This window comes from Diabrotica undecimpunctata, chromosome 5 (genome assembly GCF_040954645.1).
Source record: "Diabrotica undecimpunctata isolate CICGRU chromosome 5, icDiaUnde3, whole genome shotgun sequence".
Classification (NCBI taxonomy): Eukaryota; Metazoa; Arthropoda; class Insecta; order Coleoptera; family Chrysomelidae; genus Diabrotica; species Diabrotica undecimpunctata.
Window position 1 is genome coordinate 99,411,705 of NC_092807.1, and position 10,881 is coordinate 99,422,585.

Here is a 10,881-nt window from a genome sequence, read left to right on the forward strand (position 1 = left end):
TGAGCATTAGCATATAATAAAAACAATTTATTTGCGAAATGTGTAACTAATAGATAAATATTGCTTTATTTTTTCATTTTTATTTATTAAATAAACAATTAAACAGTTAAATTTGAACTATGTAGGTAATTTTACAAGTATATCTAGGTAGAAAGCGACAGTAACCATTTTTTATCCAGTATTATAAATTATAAGATTCAATTAACTTCTAAAAACGTTAATTTTCTTTACCTTTATAGCATAAAAGTTAGAAGTATCTTTTTCCTTTTTTTTTAAGACTCTTAGAGAAAACGGTATGTCATGTTACGTCAACCTCCCCCAAGTAGCAATGTACGATATATTATCGTGAAATTACCTAAAGCAATATATATTTGAATGTAGTAATATAATTTATACGTCGCTGTATCACAACTTTCACCTCAATTAAAGTAAAAAATCCATTATTTCGGTTTGTTGCGGAGATTGTTTGAAGTAACATTTACATCTTCTAAATTATGTAGTTTTTGCGATTAAAAATCAGTACCTTGCTTTCTTATTTTGTGTTCTGGTTAGAAAATTTATGAAATATACCATGTTTATTGCAATTAATTTTGATTTTTGTACTTTTCAGTTACGTTTTCATTTCATTGTATTAATGTACCTCTGCTAAATAGACATTAACTTGTAGTGGAAATGAAGAACGTAAATAGAGTAAAAATAATATCCAGGCTAATATCTAGATCGTAAGTGAAATATGGAAACCATTAACACAACAAAGTGGATACGATAAAAAGAGAGCTTTTTAATGTATCACTAGACGAAGAAATTAAGAAAACGGGAATTAATAAGCTAATTATACAAAGTTGGGATAAATTTTGGAATCAAGTAAATATCTTTGAAATGAAAAATACGAATGAAACTTTAAATGCAAGTAAAATAACACAAAATGCATCTGATGCTATATTTTTTGTTACTACTCTACGTCAGGATTCACCAGAGAATGTTAAGAATGTTATTTCTAATTAATAATGTATATTTCACGAATTTGGGACTATTTTGGATTAGGGATGAAAGCGTTGACTTAAACAGTCCGCTATTCTGAGAAAGTTAATAGCAAGTTCTCCCAATATTTGAAGCATTGTCGACGACAAGCAAAAATATGGTACATTTATAGAAATATACAATTATTAGTGAAAAAATAGAAGAAACTTACCAATTCTATTGTTTCTAAATTGTAGTGGTAAGTATTTACTGATAAAATAATGACAATGACATTTTGAACCTAAACCCAATCTGTTTGAATACTTGTAATGGGATTCTATGCAATAATATTTATTGATACAATTATAACTACTTGTCAAAAAATATAGAAAGCTTATACACAACACTACATAAACCTTAGACAATTTCCTTGTCTAAGACATAAACAGTAAGGATAAACGAGTACAAAATAGAGAACATAGTATATATAAACAACTTACTCAACTAGTAGTCTGAATATGATTTATGATTGTGAGTTTTGTTCTTTTTATACTATGCTAAAGTAATTACAAATCGTCTGGGAAAATTCAATAAGGTCAACTATAATATCAATTGGCTAATATTAGTTTTTGATTATTATTGACAAATTATTTTGTATAGGAAGAATACTTTGTACATTTATTTTAGATTATTACGGAAAAATATAGTTTGACCACTCATATAGTAATACATTATATATAGTTTAAAACCCATATGATTTGGTTATAAAGTCTGGTGCCTAAATACAGTGATGGGCTATTTGATTGATTTCGAGATATATCAAGGAAAATCTGTAACTCATAATATTGACAGAAAGAAACTTTGGAAAGGCGGCAACATCACTGGTGAAAATGATAGAAGATCTACCTGATAATCTGAAATCTTTTACATTCTTATTTTACTTTGACAATTTATTTACTACCTTCAGTTTATTGTCTTATTTACGTTTGAAAGGATCCGGAGGCACGAGAACTATAAAGGAAAACCGTTTACCTAGGAGCTGTCCTTTATTAGCTAAAAATATATTCAGAAAAAGGAAAGAGGATACTATAAAAGTACTATTAGTAAGACATATGCTGTACTAGTAGCTAAGTGGGTCGATATTTCCGTAGTTTGCATTGCTTCAAATAGATATGGCATCAATCCCATAACAAATGTTAAACGATATTCACAAAAGCAAAAAAGCAGATACACGTTAGCAGACCAGAAGTACTTGCAGAGTATAACAAAAAAATGGGTGGTACTGATCGAATGGATCAGAATGTTGGACAGTACCGTATTCAAATTAGAAACAGAAAATGGTACTGGGCATTGTTTACATGGCTTCTTGATGTTTCAGTCAATAACGCGTGGGTTTGTATCGAAAATCAAACAACTCTAAGATAATCCACAAGGAAAATAATTCCTGCAGCTGGCTGTATACCACGTATAACAAAAAGAGGTTAGTCTTTGTATGTGGGTATATTTTATTTTATAAAAACCCTTAAAAGGGCAACATTAAAAGCACGAACGTTTTCGGAACAACTGTTCCATCATCAGGTTAAAATACCTAAAATAAGTATAAACCATTTAATTACAGCAAACGTGGTTTAAAATTTTGACTAAGGTTAAGAAAAGAGCAAAATGGTTATACTTACAGGTTACCATGCCTGAGCCACCAAAATATTTGGGTAAAAACCCTTTAAAATGTAATGTGTTACCAAAGATTGTACATGATGTTAATAATATTATATGATGTTTAATATTTTAATTAAATTTTACTTCAGGTAACATACACCCATGCTTAAGTGAGTTCCAGTGTCCGGAGAGTAAACCTCTTCAAACGGACTTCAGCTGGTAACTGATTGATAAGAAGATACCCATGAACGGTGTCGAAAACAAAATGTCAATGTACCATGAAACAATACATAGTATTACTACAGCCAAAAGATTAAATAAAAAAAAAACTTTGATGATGTTAAAATGATAACAGCAATCCAGGTGTTGGGATTTATATCCAATATTAAATAATTATAGAGAAAAAATAGGAAAAAAAAAAAAAATTTAAATCCCAACACCTGGATTGCTGTTATGCCGATGAAATCCTATGTTAGGCCGATGTAGCCGATGAAATAAGATATGACAGGATGGAACACCTAGTCGTTAAAACTCCAAACGACAAAAGAAGACGTTGTGCTGGAAGATTTTGCAAAAGTTCAACACGCACGATGTGTAAAAAATGTAACTTAAGTCTCTGTATTGATTTTTTCATCACACAAACCAAAATGTTTAAATTCCGTTTTCATTATTTTAACTTTTTAAATAAATAGAACTGTTTACAGATATATTTTGTATTTTTTGCACCCATTAGCTCCTAGCGTTACATATATGTAACATCATATACTGAGTGATTTATAAATACGAATGCGTAAATTCATTTATTTTTATGTTTTTTAATAAAACTGTTCCCAAAAAATATTAAGACTTACCCTGAAAATTTCGAATGTATTTCTGTCTTTAAATTTTTTAACACCATCTCTACAAAAAGATGTTTTTCTCTTTTCACGTATTTTATACATAATGTAGGAAATTTCAAACTTACAAACCTAAGGAAGATCTTTAGTGTTATGGTGTGATCTAGGTTTATATTGTCCAACCTCTACTTCACTATTTACACGATTTATGTTTTTCAAAACTGACTTGAGTTTTGTCTCACTAATACACAATGCATCACACACACTTTTATCTACAGATTGAACTAATCACAAAAGACCTCCAAAAACGTTTTCAGCAGTAAAATAAGTGCCAATTAAATATTACTTGAGTTATATCTAAAGCACATCTAGCCATTTTTGCTGTCAATACTCAAACAAACTCTTGCCAGTCACAAGTACTACTATGCAACCGGTTTGGGAATATCGGTAAAGTAAGTAGTTTCTCTAAATGATCAAAACCCAAGTACATCACATAGCATGTAGAATTCAATAAATATCTACTCTTATGTTAATCTCTCAGAACTTACTGATTAGAACCACATTAAATTCTAGATAATAACCTAATCTGGTTCTAACAAATATTTTGCAGGTAAATATAAAATAAAAACATTTTTCAAAAATATAAATACTTTCATAATCTTGTTAATTAACATGGAACTGTCTTTAATGTTGAGCAAAAAAAGTAAAACTGCTAGGTAAACAAACATTTCCACTTAAAATGTGCAGTGTACATGAATTAAAAAAGAAGTATCTAATATTACCAAAGAAGACTGGCAAAAAATAATTGCCAAAGTGATCAAAATTGAAGAATACTGTAAGAAGATTGGGCTTTTCAACATTAATGCTGGAAATAAATTTATTATTGAATTTAATGATGATGGTGATGCAGAAAATGCGGAAGATTGAGAAAAGGAATTAAGTGTATAAGTATTTTAAATGATTCGTTGTTACTTTTTATATTACGACAAATTACAAGTGTAATAATGAAAAAACTCTCGTTTTGTGAGTTGAGAGATTATTAATTTTTATCGCTTCGAATACGTATAAGTGTTTAAAACACCCTTTTTTTATTTTTCTAATTTTTTACCATCTATATCCTTACCCACCCCAATAAAGCCCCCTGACTTGAGCAACGTGGTCTTCGTTGTCAGCTTTTTCGCGAGAGTTTTAATAGCTTGTTATATTTTTAGGTTTTGTAATTTTGAATTACATTTTTGTAATTTTGTAATTTTGTATATAAAAAAAAAGAGAGGGGACATGCTTGCATTTTTTGCTGAATTTAAAAAATTTTGAACTGTATACTTGCGCTAATCTTGATTTAACTATGTTTTTATAAAGTTCGTTTAGTATCAATAATTTTAATAACAACAAGAGTAATTACATCAGTTATCAATGCAAACATGCCGTAAGAAAGAGGATCTCTGTAAGGTGAAATGTAAATCAAAAATGGTCAAAAATATTTTAGCACATACGATATGTCCTGCTTTAACAGTATATACCTAAGTAAAAAATAAATATTTTTAATTCATCATCATAAGTGGCTCGACAATCCGTTGTGGATCTTGGCCTGCTCACAAAGAAGTCGCCACTCCTGTCGATTCCTGGCAACTTCCCTCCATCTTCTAACCCCTAGAATCTGTAGGTCTTCTTCCACATCATCAATCCATCTCATTCGTGGTCGTCCTCTGCTTCTTGTGCCCTCTGGTTGTGAAAATGTTAATCTCTTCGTGTATTCGTGATCTGACATCCTAGCAATGTGTCCAGCCCATCTAAGTCTCTGCACTTTAACGAATTTCACAATATCTGGATCGGTGTATAACTGATACAGTTCAAAGTTGTATCTTCGACGCCATAGCCCATTTTCATTTACGGCCCCAAAAATCTTTCTAAGAATTTTTCTCTCAAAAATACCAAGAAGTCTTTTATCATTTTGAGATAAGATCCACGTTTCAGCTCCATATATCAAAACTGGTCTTATTAAGGTCCTGTATATATTAAGCTTTAGTGCACGTTTTATATTTTTATTTTTTAAATGTCTCCGGAGGCCGTGAACAGTTCTGTTTGCTATTGCTATGCGTCTTTTTATTTCGTCGCTTGTCGTGTTTGTTGCGTTTACTAGCGATCCAAGATATGTAAATTCTTTGACTTGCTCAAAGGTATGGTTGTTAATTTGAATTATTTCTTGGATATTTCGAGGGTTTTTAGAAACCAACATATATTTGGTTTTTTCCTAGTTTACCACAAGTCCTAATTCACTTGCTGCGTCCGCAAGCCTTGTAAAACACTGCACCATGTCTCTCATACTTCTGCCCACTATAACTATATCGTCAGCGAATGCGAGAATTTGCGTCGATCTATTAAAAATAGTTCCATTCATTCTAATATTTAATTGTCTGATTGCCTTTTCCAAGGCAATATTAAAGAGCAGACACGCCAACGCGTCCCCCTGTCTTAGACCATTATTAATGTCAAAGAACGTAGAGTTTTCTCCTTCAATTCTAACGCATGAGCTTACGTTTTGCATTGTTAGGTGGGTCAACTTAACTAACTTAGGTGGGATCCCAAAGTCTATCATTGCATTATATAATGCAGTTCTTTTCACACTGTCATAGGCTGCTTTGAAGTCAACGAAGAGATGGTGTGTTTCTATGTTATATTCTAGTGACTTTTCTAGAATCTGCCTATGTGCTTGAATTTGATGTGTAGTTGACTTTCCAGCAGTAAATCCGCATTGAGAATCTGCATTGTAAATATTTTTAATTACATATTTAATTACCAGAACAACCAGTCGCTGCACTATATATTAAAGCAGAACTATGTATTAAAACCTACAAATCTGAGCGTTCCACCATATGTTTTACTATATGTCTACGCAACTATACAAAACTGGAACAAATATCGACGGAAAAATGGTTATCGAAGGTTAAAAATCACAGTATACAGACACAATATACCTGTAATCAAATCTTCACTGTCTTTTTCCTTTTATTCCGATATACTCTGTACGAGTACTAGAAACCAAATTCGCTAAGGATTTTTGCTTAGTTGAGAAGATATGTTGTGAAATGCAATTTTTAGATTCCCCATGTCTCTATTAACATCTTTATCAACGTTTGTTTTGTCTTACAATTCTTAGAAGGCACAGATTAAATCAAAAATCTAAATTTGGTTTCGAAAATTAGTTTACGGATTTTAAAGTTAACCGTTTACCCTATGGTACCCAGCCATCTTGTGCAATTTTCCAACGGACAGTAGAGAAGGTGTTGCAAGGTTGTGCAGGGACAGTGAATAATTTGGATGATGTAGTGGTAACAGGGAGAGATGATGGTGAACATGTTGCAAATTTATACAAACTTTTAAAAGATTGGGCAAAGCAGGTTTTAGATGAAATAGTAGTAAATGTAGTTTTTTTTTCAAAGTGGTATAAAATATTTAGGGCATATCATATCAGCAGAAGGGTTAAAGAAAAGTGAAAAGAAAGTGAATGCAATAGTAAAGATTCCAGTACCTAAAAATATTACAGAGGTAGAAGAGGAAGAAATGTCTATGGATGAACAAAGCGAATATATTGGTTATCTTAAAAATTTGAATGAACATGTTACACCTGTTGACTCACTAAGGTTAAGAGCAGAAACACAGAGAGATCCGGTATTGGGTAAGGTAGTGAATTTAATTCGGATAGGGTTCCCTGAAAAGTGTTCTGAGGAATTGGTAAAGCCTTTTTTTTGACCGTAGGAATGAATTCACAGTGGAACAGGGGATAGTAATGTGGGGCTATAGAGTAGTGGTTCCTATAAAATTAAGAATACAATTGCTTAATGAGTCACACAGTACCCATGAAAGAATTTCAAAAATGAAGTCAAACGCTCGAGCATACTTTTGGTGGCCATCGTTAGATAGGGACATTGAGAAAATTATTAATAATTGCAGAGTTTGTTGTGCTTCAAGAGCAGAACCTATTCAGGAAACAGTTATCCCATGTGGCAAGAGGAATAATTTCTTTGAAAGGATTTATGCTGATTTTTTGGATCCACTTAGAGGGAAAATGATATTAATCATTATAAATTCTTATTCAAAATGGCCAGAAGCATTCATAATAGGTGTGACAGACTCCTTGGCAACAATAAGTAAATTTAGGGAAGTATTTGCTAGGTGTCGTCTACTAAAGATAGTTTTTACAGATAACGGACCTCAATTCACTTCGGTGGAATTTTCACAATATCTGTCTAATAATTTAATTAAACACATAACTTCTTCACCTGATCACCCCCAAAAAATGGTTTTGCTGAAAATGCAGTTAAGACATTAAAGAATAGTGTTACAAAGATTATTAAGGAGAACACTGGTGATAACATGTCGTTGGAGGTTGCATTACAAAGATATTTATTTCACTATAGAAACTGCATACATGTTTCCACAGGTGTTACACCTTCAGATGTTATTTTTAAACGTAAGATTAGAAACCGTTTTGATTTGTTATTGGAAAATAAAGCTAAGAAATAGTTACATGTAAAAATTAAAGGGAAAGAAAAGGTTGTAAAAGGGGATAGAGCGTTAGTAAGAGATTATAGGTATCCTAATAAGAGGAAATGGGTAGAAGGAGCTATAAATGAGGTTTTAGGAGGTAGGCATTATATTTGTGGAATTGTTAATGAACATATATTTTGGAAGCGTTATGTCGATCAGATATTGAAAGAAAAATTCAGTAAGTTAGAAGGTTTAAACCAAAATGTTGAAAATAAATTAAGTTTGATGAGTTTGAAGGATCTGATCCTATGACACCCCTTTATAATAATAAGACACCTGAATTGTTCGTATCTGACTGTATTGGCGATATTGGATCATTAATAATTAATGTAGAAGATAACAGTGTCAGTAATGAGGAACCAGATAGTAGTGATAACGTTAGTGAATGTGTCGAGGAAGAAACTTTGGATAAAGCTAGTGTTTTGCCAGTGCGGTCAAAAAGACTTATTAAAGCTCTCGATCGTTTGGATCTTTAGAGGGGAGGTATTGTAGTATCTTAAGAAATACTTCGTGTTAACTTAGCTTTAAGAAATATGACAGAAGTAGAAGGAATGGTTCCCGCCAAGCGATAGAATTAGAGGTTAGCTTGGCTCCTTATGTAGAAGCTTAGATCGTGGTCAGTTTTGTATTTTACAATTTATTAATTAAGTGTCAAACGCTAATTTAGAGCCTATTTGTTTTCTGTTTCTCGGTCACGACAATTTTAATTCTATTATTTGTTTTATTCAACATATAATGCGGAAGCGTGTGAAATTCCTAATGATAATAATCTAGGATTATAATTTTAGAAATATGGTTTTCTGAATCACAAATAAAAACTTTTCTATACAGATCTGTGATTCGTTGGGCAAATTTATCATTTAGTCCATATATTATAAGTTGTACCTAATGATGGAATCTCAATATCCAGAGTATCATAAGCTACTTTAATATACCAAAAAGGGCTGAAAGTGCATTCTGAATATCGGATACTATAAATGCGCTAGTGGTTTAGATGTGCCTCTGTGATATCCAAACTGATTAAAAGGTATTAAGAAAAACAATCTACTTTTAAAATGTGATTTCATTCGTAATTTGATAGTTCTCTAAAATGTTTTTGTAATGCATGATATAAATGGAATTACAGTTTTTTAAACTTTTATTGATTAATTTAATAATTATTGACTAATAAATGTTCAATAATGTACTTTATACTTACATTTTGATCAAACTACACGATTAACATCCAAATTTCACTACCAAATCGATCACAAGTTAATAAATTATTAATAATTGTTGTTTGCTCCGTTTGCGTAAATTCGAGGGAATGATTAACAACTATCTACCGACCGCAGTCAACAAGTAATGTTGAGGAGATTTACCTGACCGTGGCAAAATAAAAATTATACCTATGCGACCGTCTAAGTTAAGTGAAAGTTGATCGCTTGCGGGAAGAAAGCTCGTCTCACTCTATGACGGGTTTAATATATGTTTATTTCGATGAAAAATTATAAAAATTAATCATTTCTGAAAACAATAAATATGTTGTCTGATGAGGAAGGCAAATGAGAAGGTATTGACTCATAAGAATATTGGCTAAAATAGAATATCCTTGTTTTTATCATTGTTGCATGCATTGTAATATCCTGACACTTTATATTTGCTACGTATATCCAATTTTGCAAGTCTTTCATCATTTTTGAATATTTAGCCCAAGAAGTTAATGGAAAATTCATAGGTTTTACGTAAAAAAGTAATACAGATATTTAAAGTTTCTAAATTATACGTGGTTTCTAGTAAAGAAACTAAGAACTGTTCATACTCGATTTGGAAATGCTTGATATTACAGTTTTTATGACAGAAGATTACAACCGTCTTCATACAGGACTCTTTAAAGAATAAAACTATAGATATATCGATGCCTGCTTATCTCAGCTTTGTACAAAAATATAACAAAAATGCCAATAAGCACATACATTTATTAGGTACATACTTAAATGAATATGTCATTATCTTCGAATTAGATTGCATCATCCCCATCAGCATTACTACATTCGTAACTTCCAAAGAAATTGGCTCTATTGTTTATTCTATCCTCATAACGAGTTTCCAGAATTTTTCTTCGTTGGCTATGAACATGGCAAACATGGCCATAGCCGCAATCAGGCTATGTTGTAACGTGTTTAAACAAAACGAGCGGCTCTGATTTATTTAAATCTATTTACTTTTTAAGCTTACAGCCCGATATCTTCCAACTCTATCTATCAACTAATTCCTAATAACAGCGCTCCCACATATATAGCGAATACATTATTTCTAGAACTATCTGAGTAAGTCATTCTTCTAAGAATTTTGACATGTGATCGGTCGGCACGATATTTCGTTGCTCCCCTCTTATATCTGAACGTCCTGACCAGCAACTTTACATGAAGGCTCAGAATGGCAGAATCTGCAGGACTCTCCAGCTCTGCATAAACCCCTGAGCTGAGGAAGAAACAAAACTACTGTATTTGAAGGACATGATCTCTTTGGGTTAATGCAGCACACAGTAATTCGTACGCTTCAAGCATACTTCTGACAATCTTTCAATCCAGATTTTCTCGTGCATGACCTATCTTTGGTAAAGCTAAATTCTTGATAATTGCACACGATTTTCTTCAAATTAGTTAGAGCACGACATATGTCCTCATAACTTGCCTTGTTTGTATAAGATGTCCTGCTCATCATATACAGCAAATATCGAGGACCATCTTCTAATTGCAGTACTCTCCCAACTTTAAGCTGTTGATTTTTTAACTCGTCCAAGCGACCGAACTTTATTAAATACGGACGAGATTCCTTTAGTCATCTCCAAGTCTTGGTCAACACAGGGGTCAACACAGAGAAACGTTTTCCAGAACAC

General features: G+C 32.0%; 1 protein-coding gene across 1 annotated transcript in view; it reads right to left on the reverse strand.

Moving 5' to 3' along the window:
• Positions 1–9,360, reverse strand: part of LOC140441543 (uncharacterized) — a 67,950-nt gene extending 58,590 nt beyond the window's left edge. The window contains exon 1 of the mRNA XM_072532332.1: positions 9,199–9,360. The gene's annotated coding sequence lies outside the window, so the exon portion shown is untranslated. The remainder of the gene's footprint in view (positions 1–9,198) is intronic.
• Between the last annotated feature and the right edge of the window lie 1,521 nt (positions 9,361–10,881).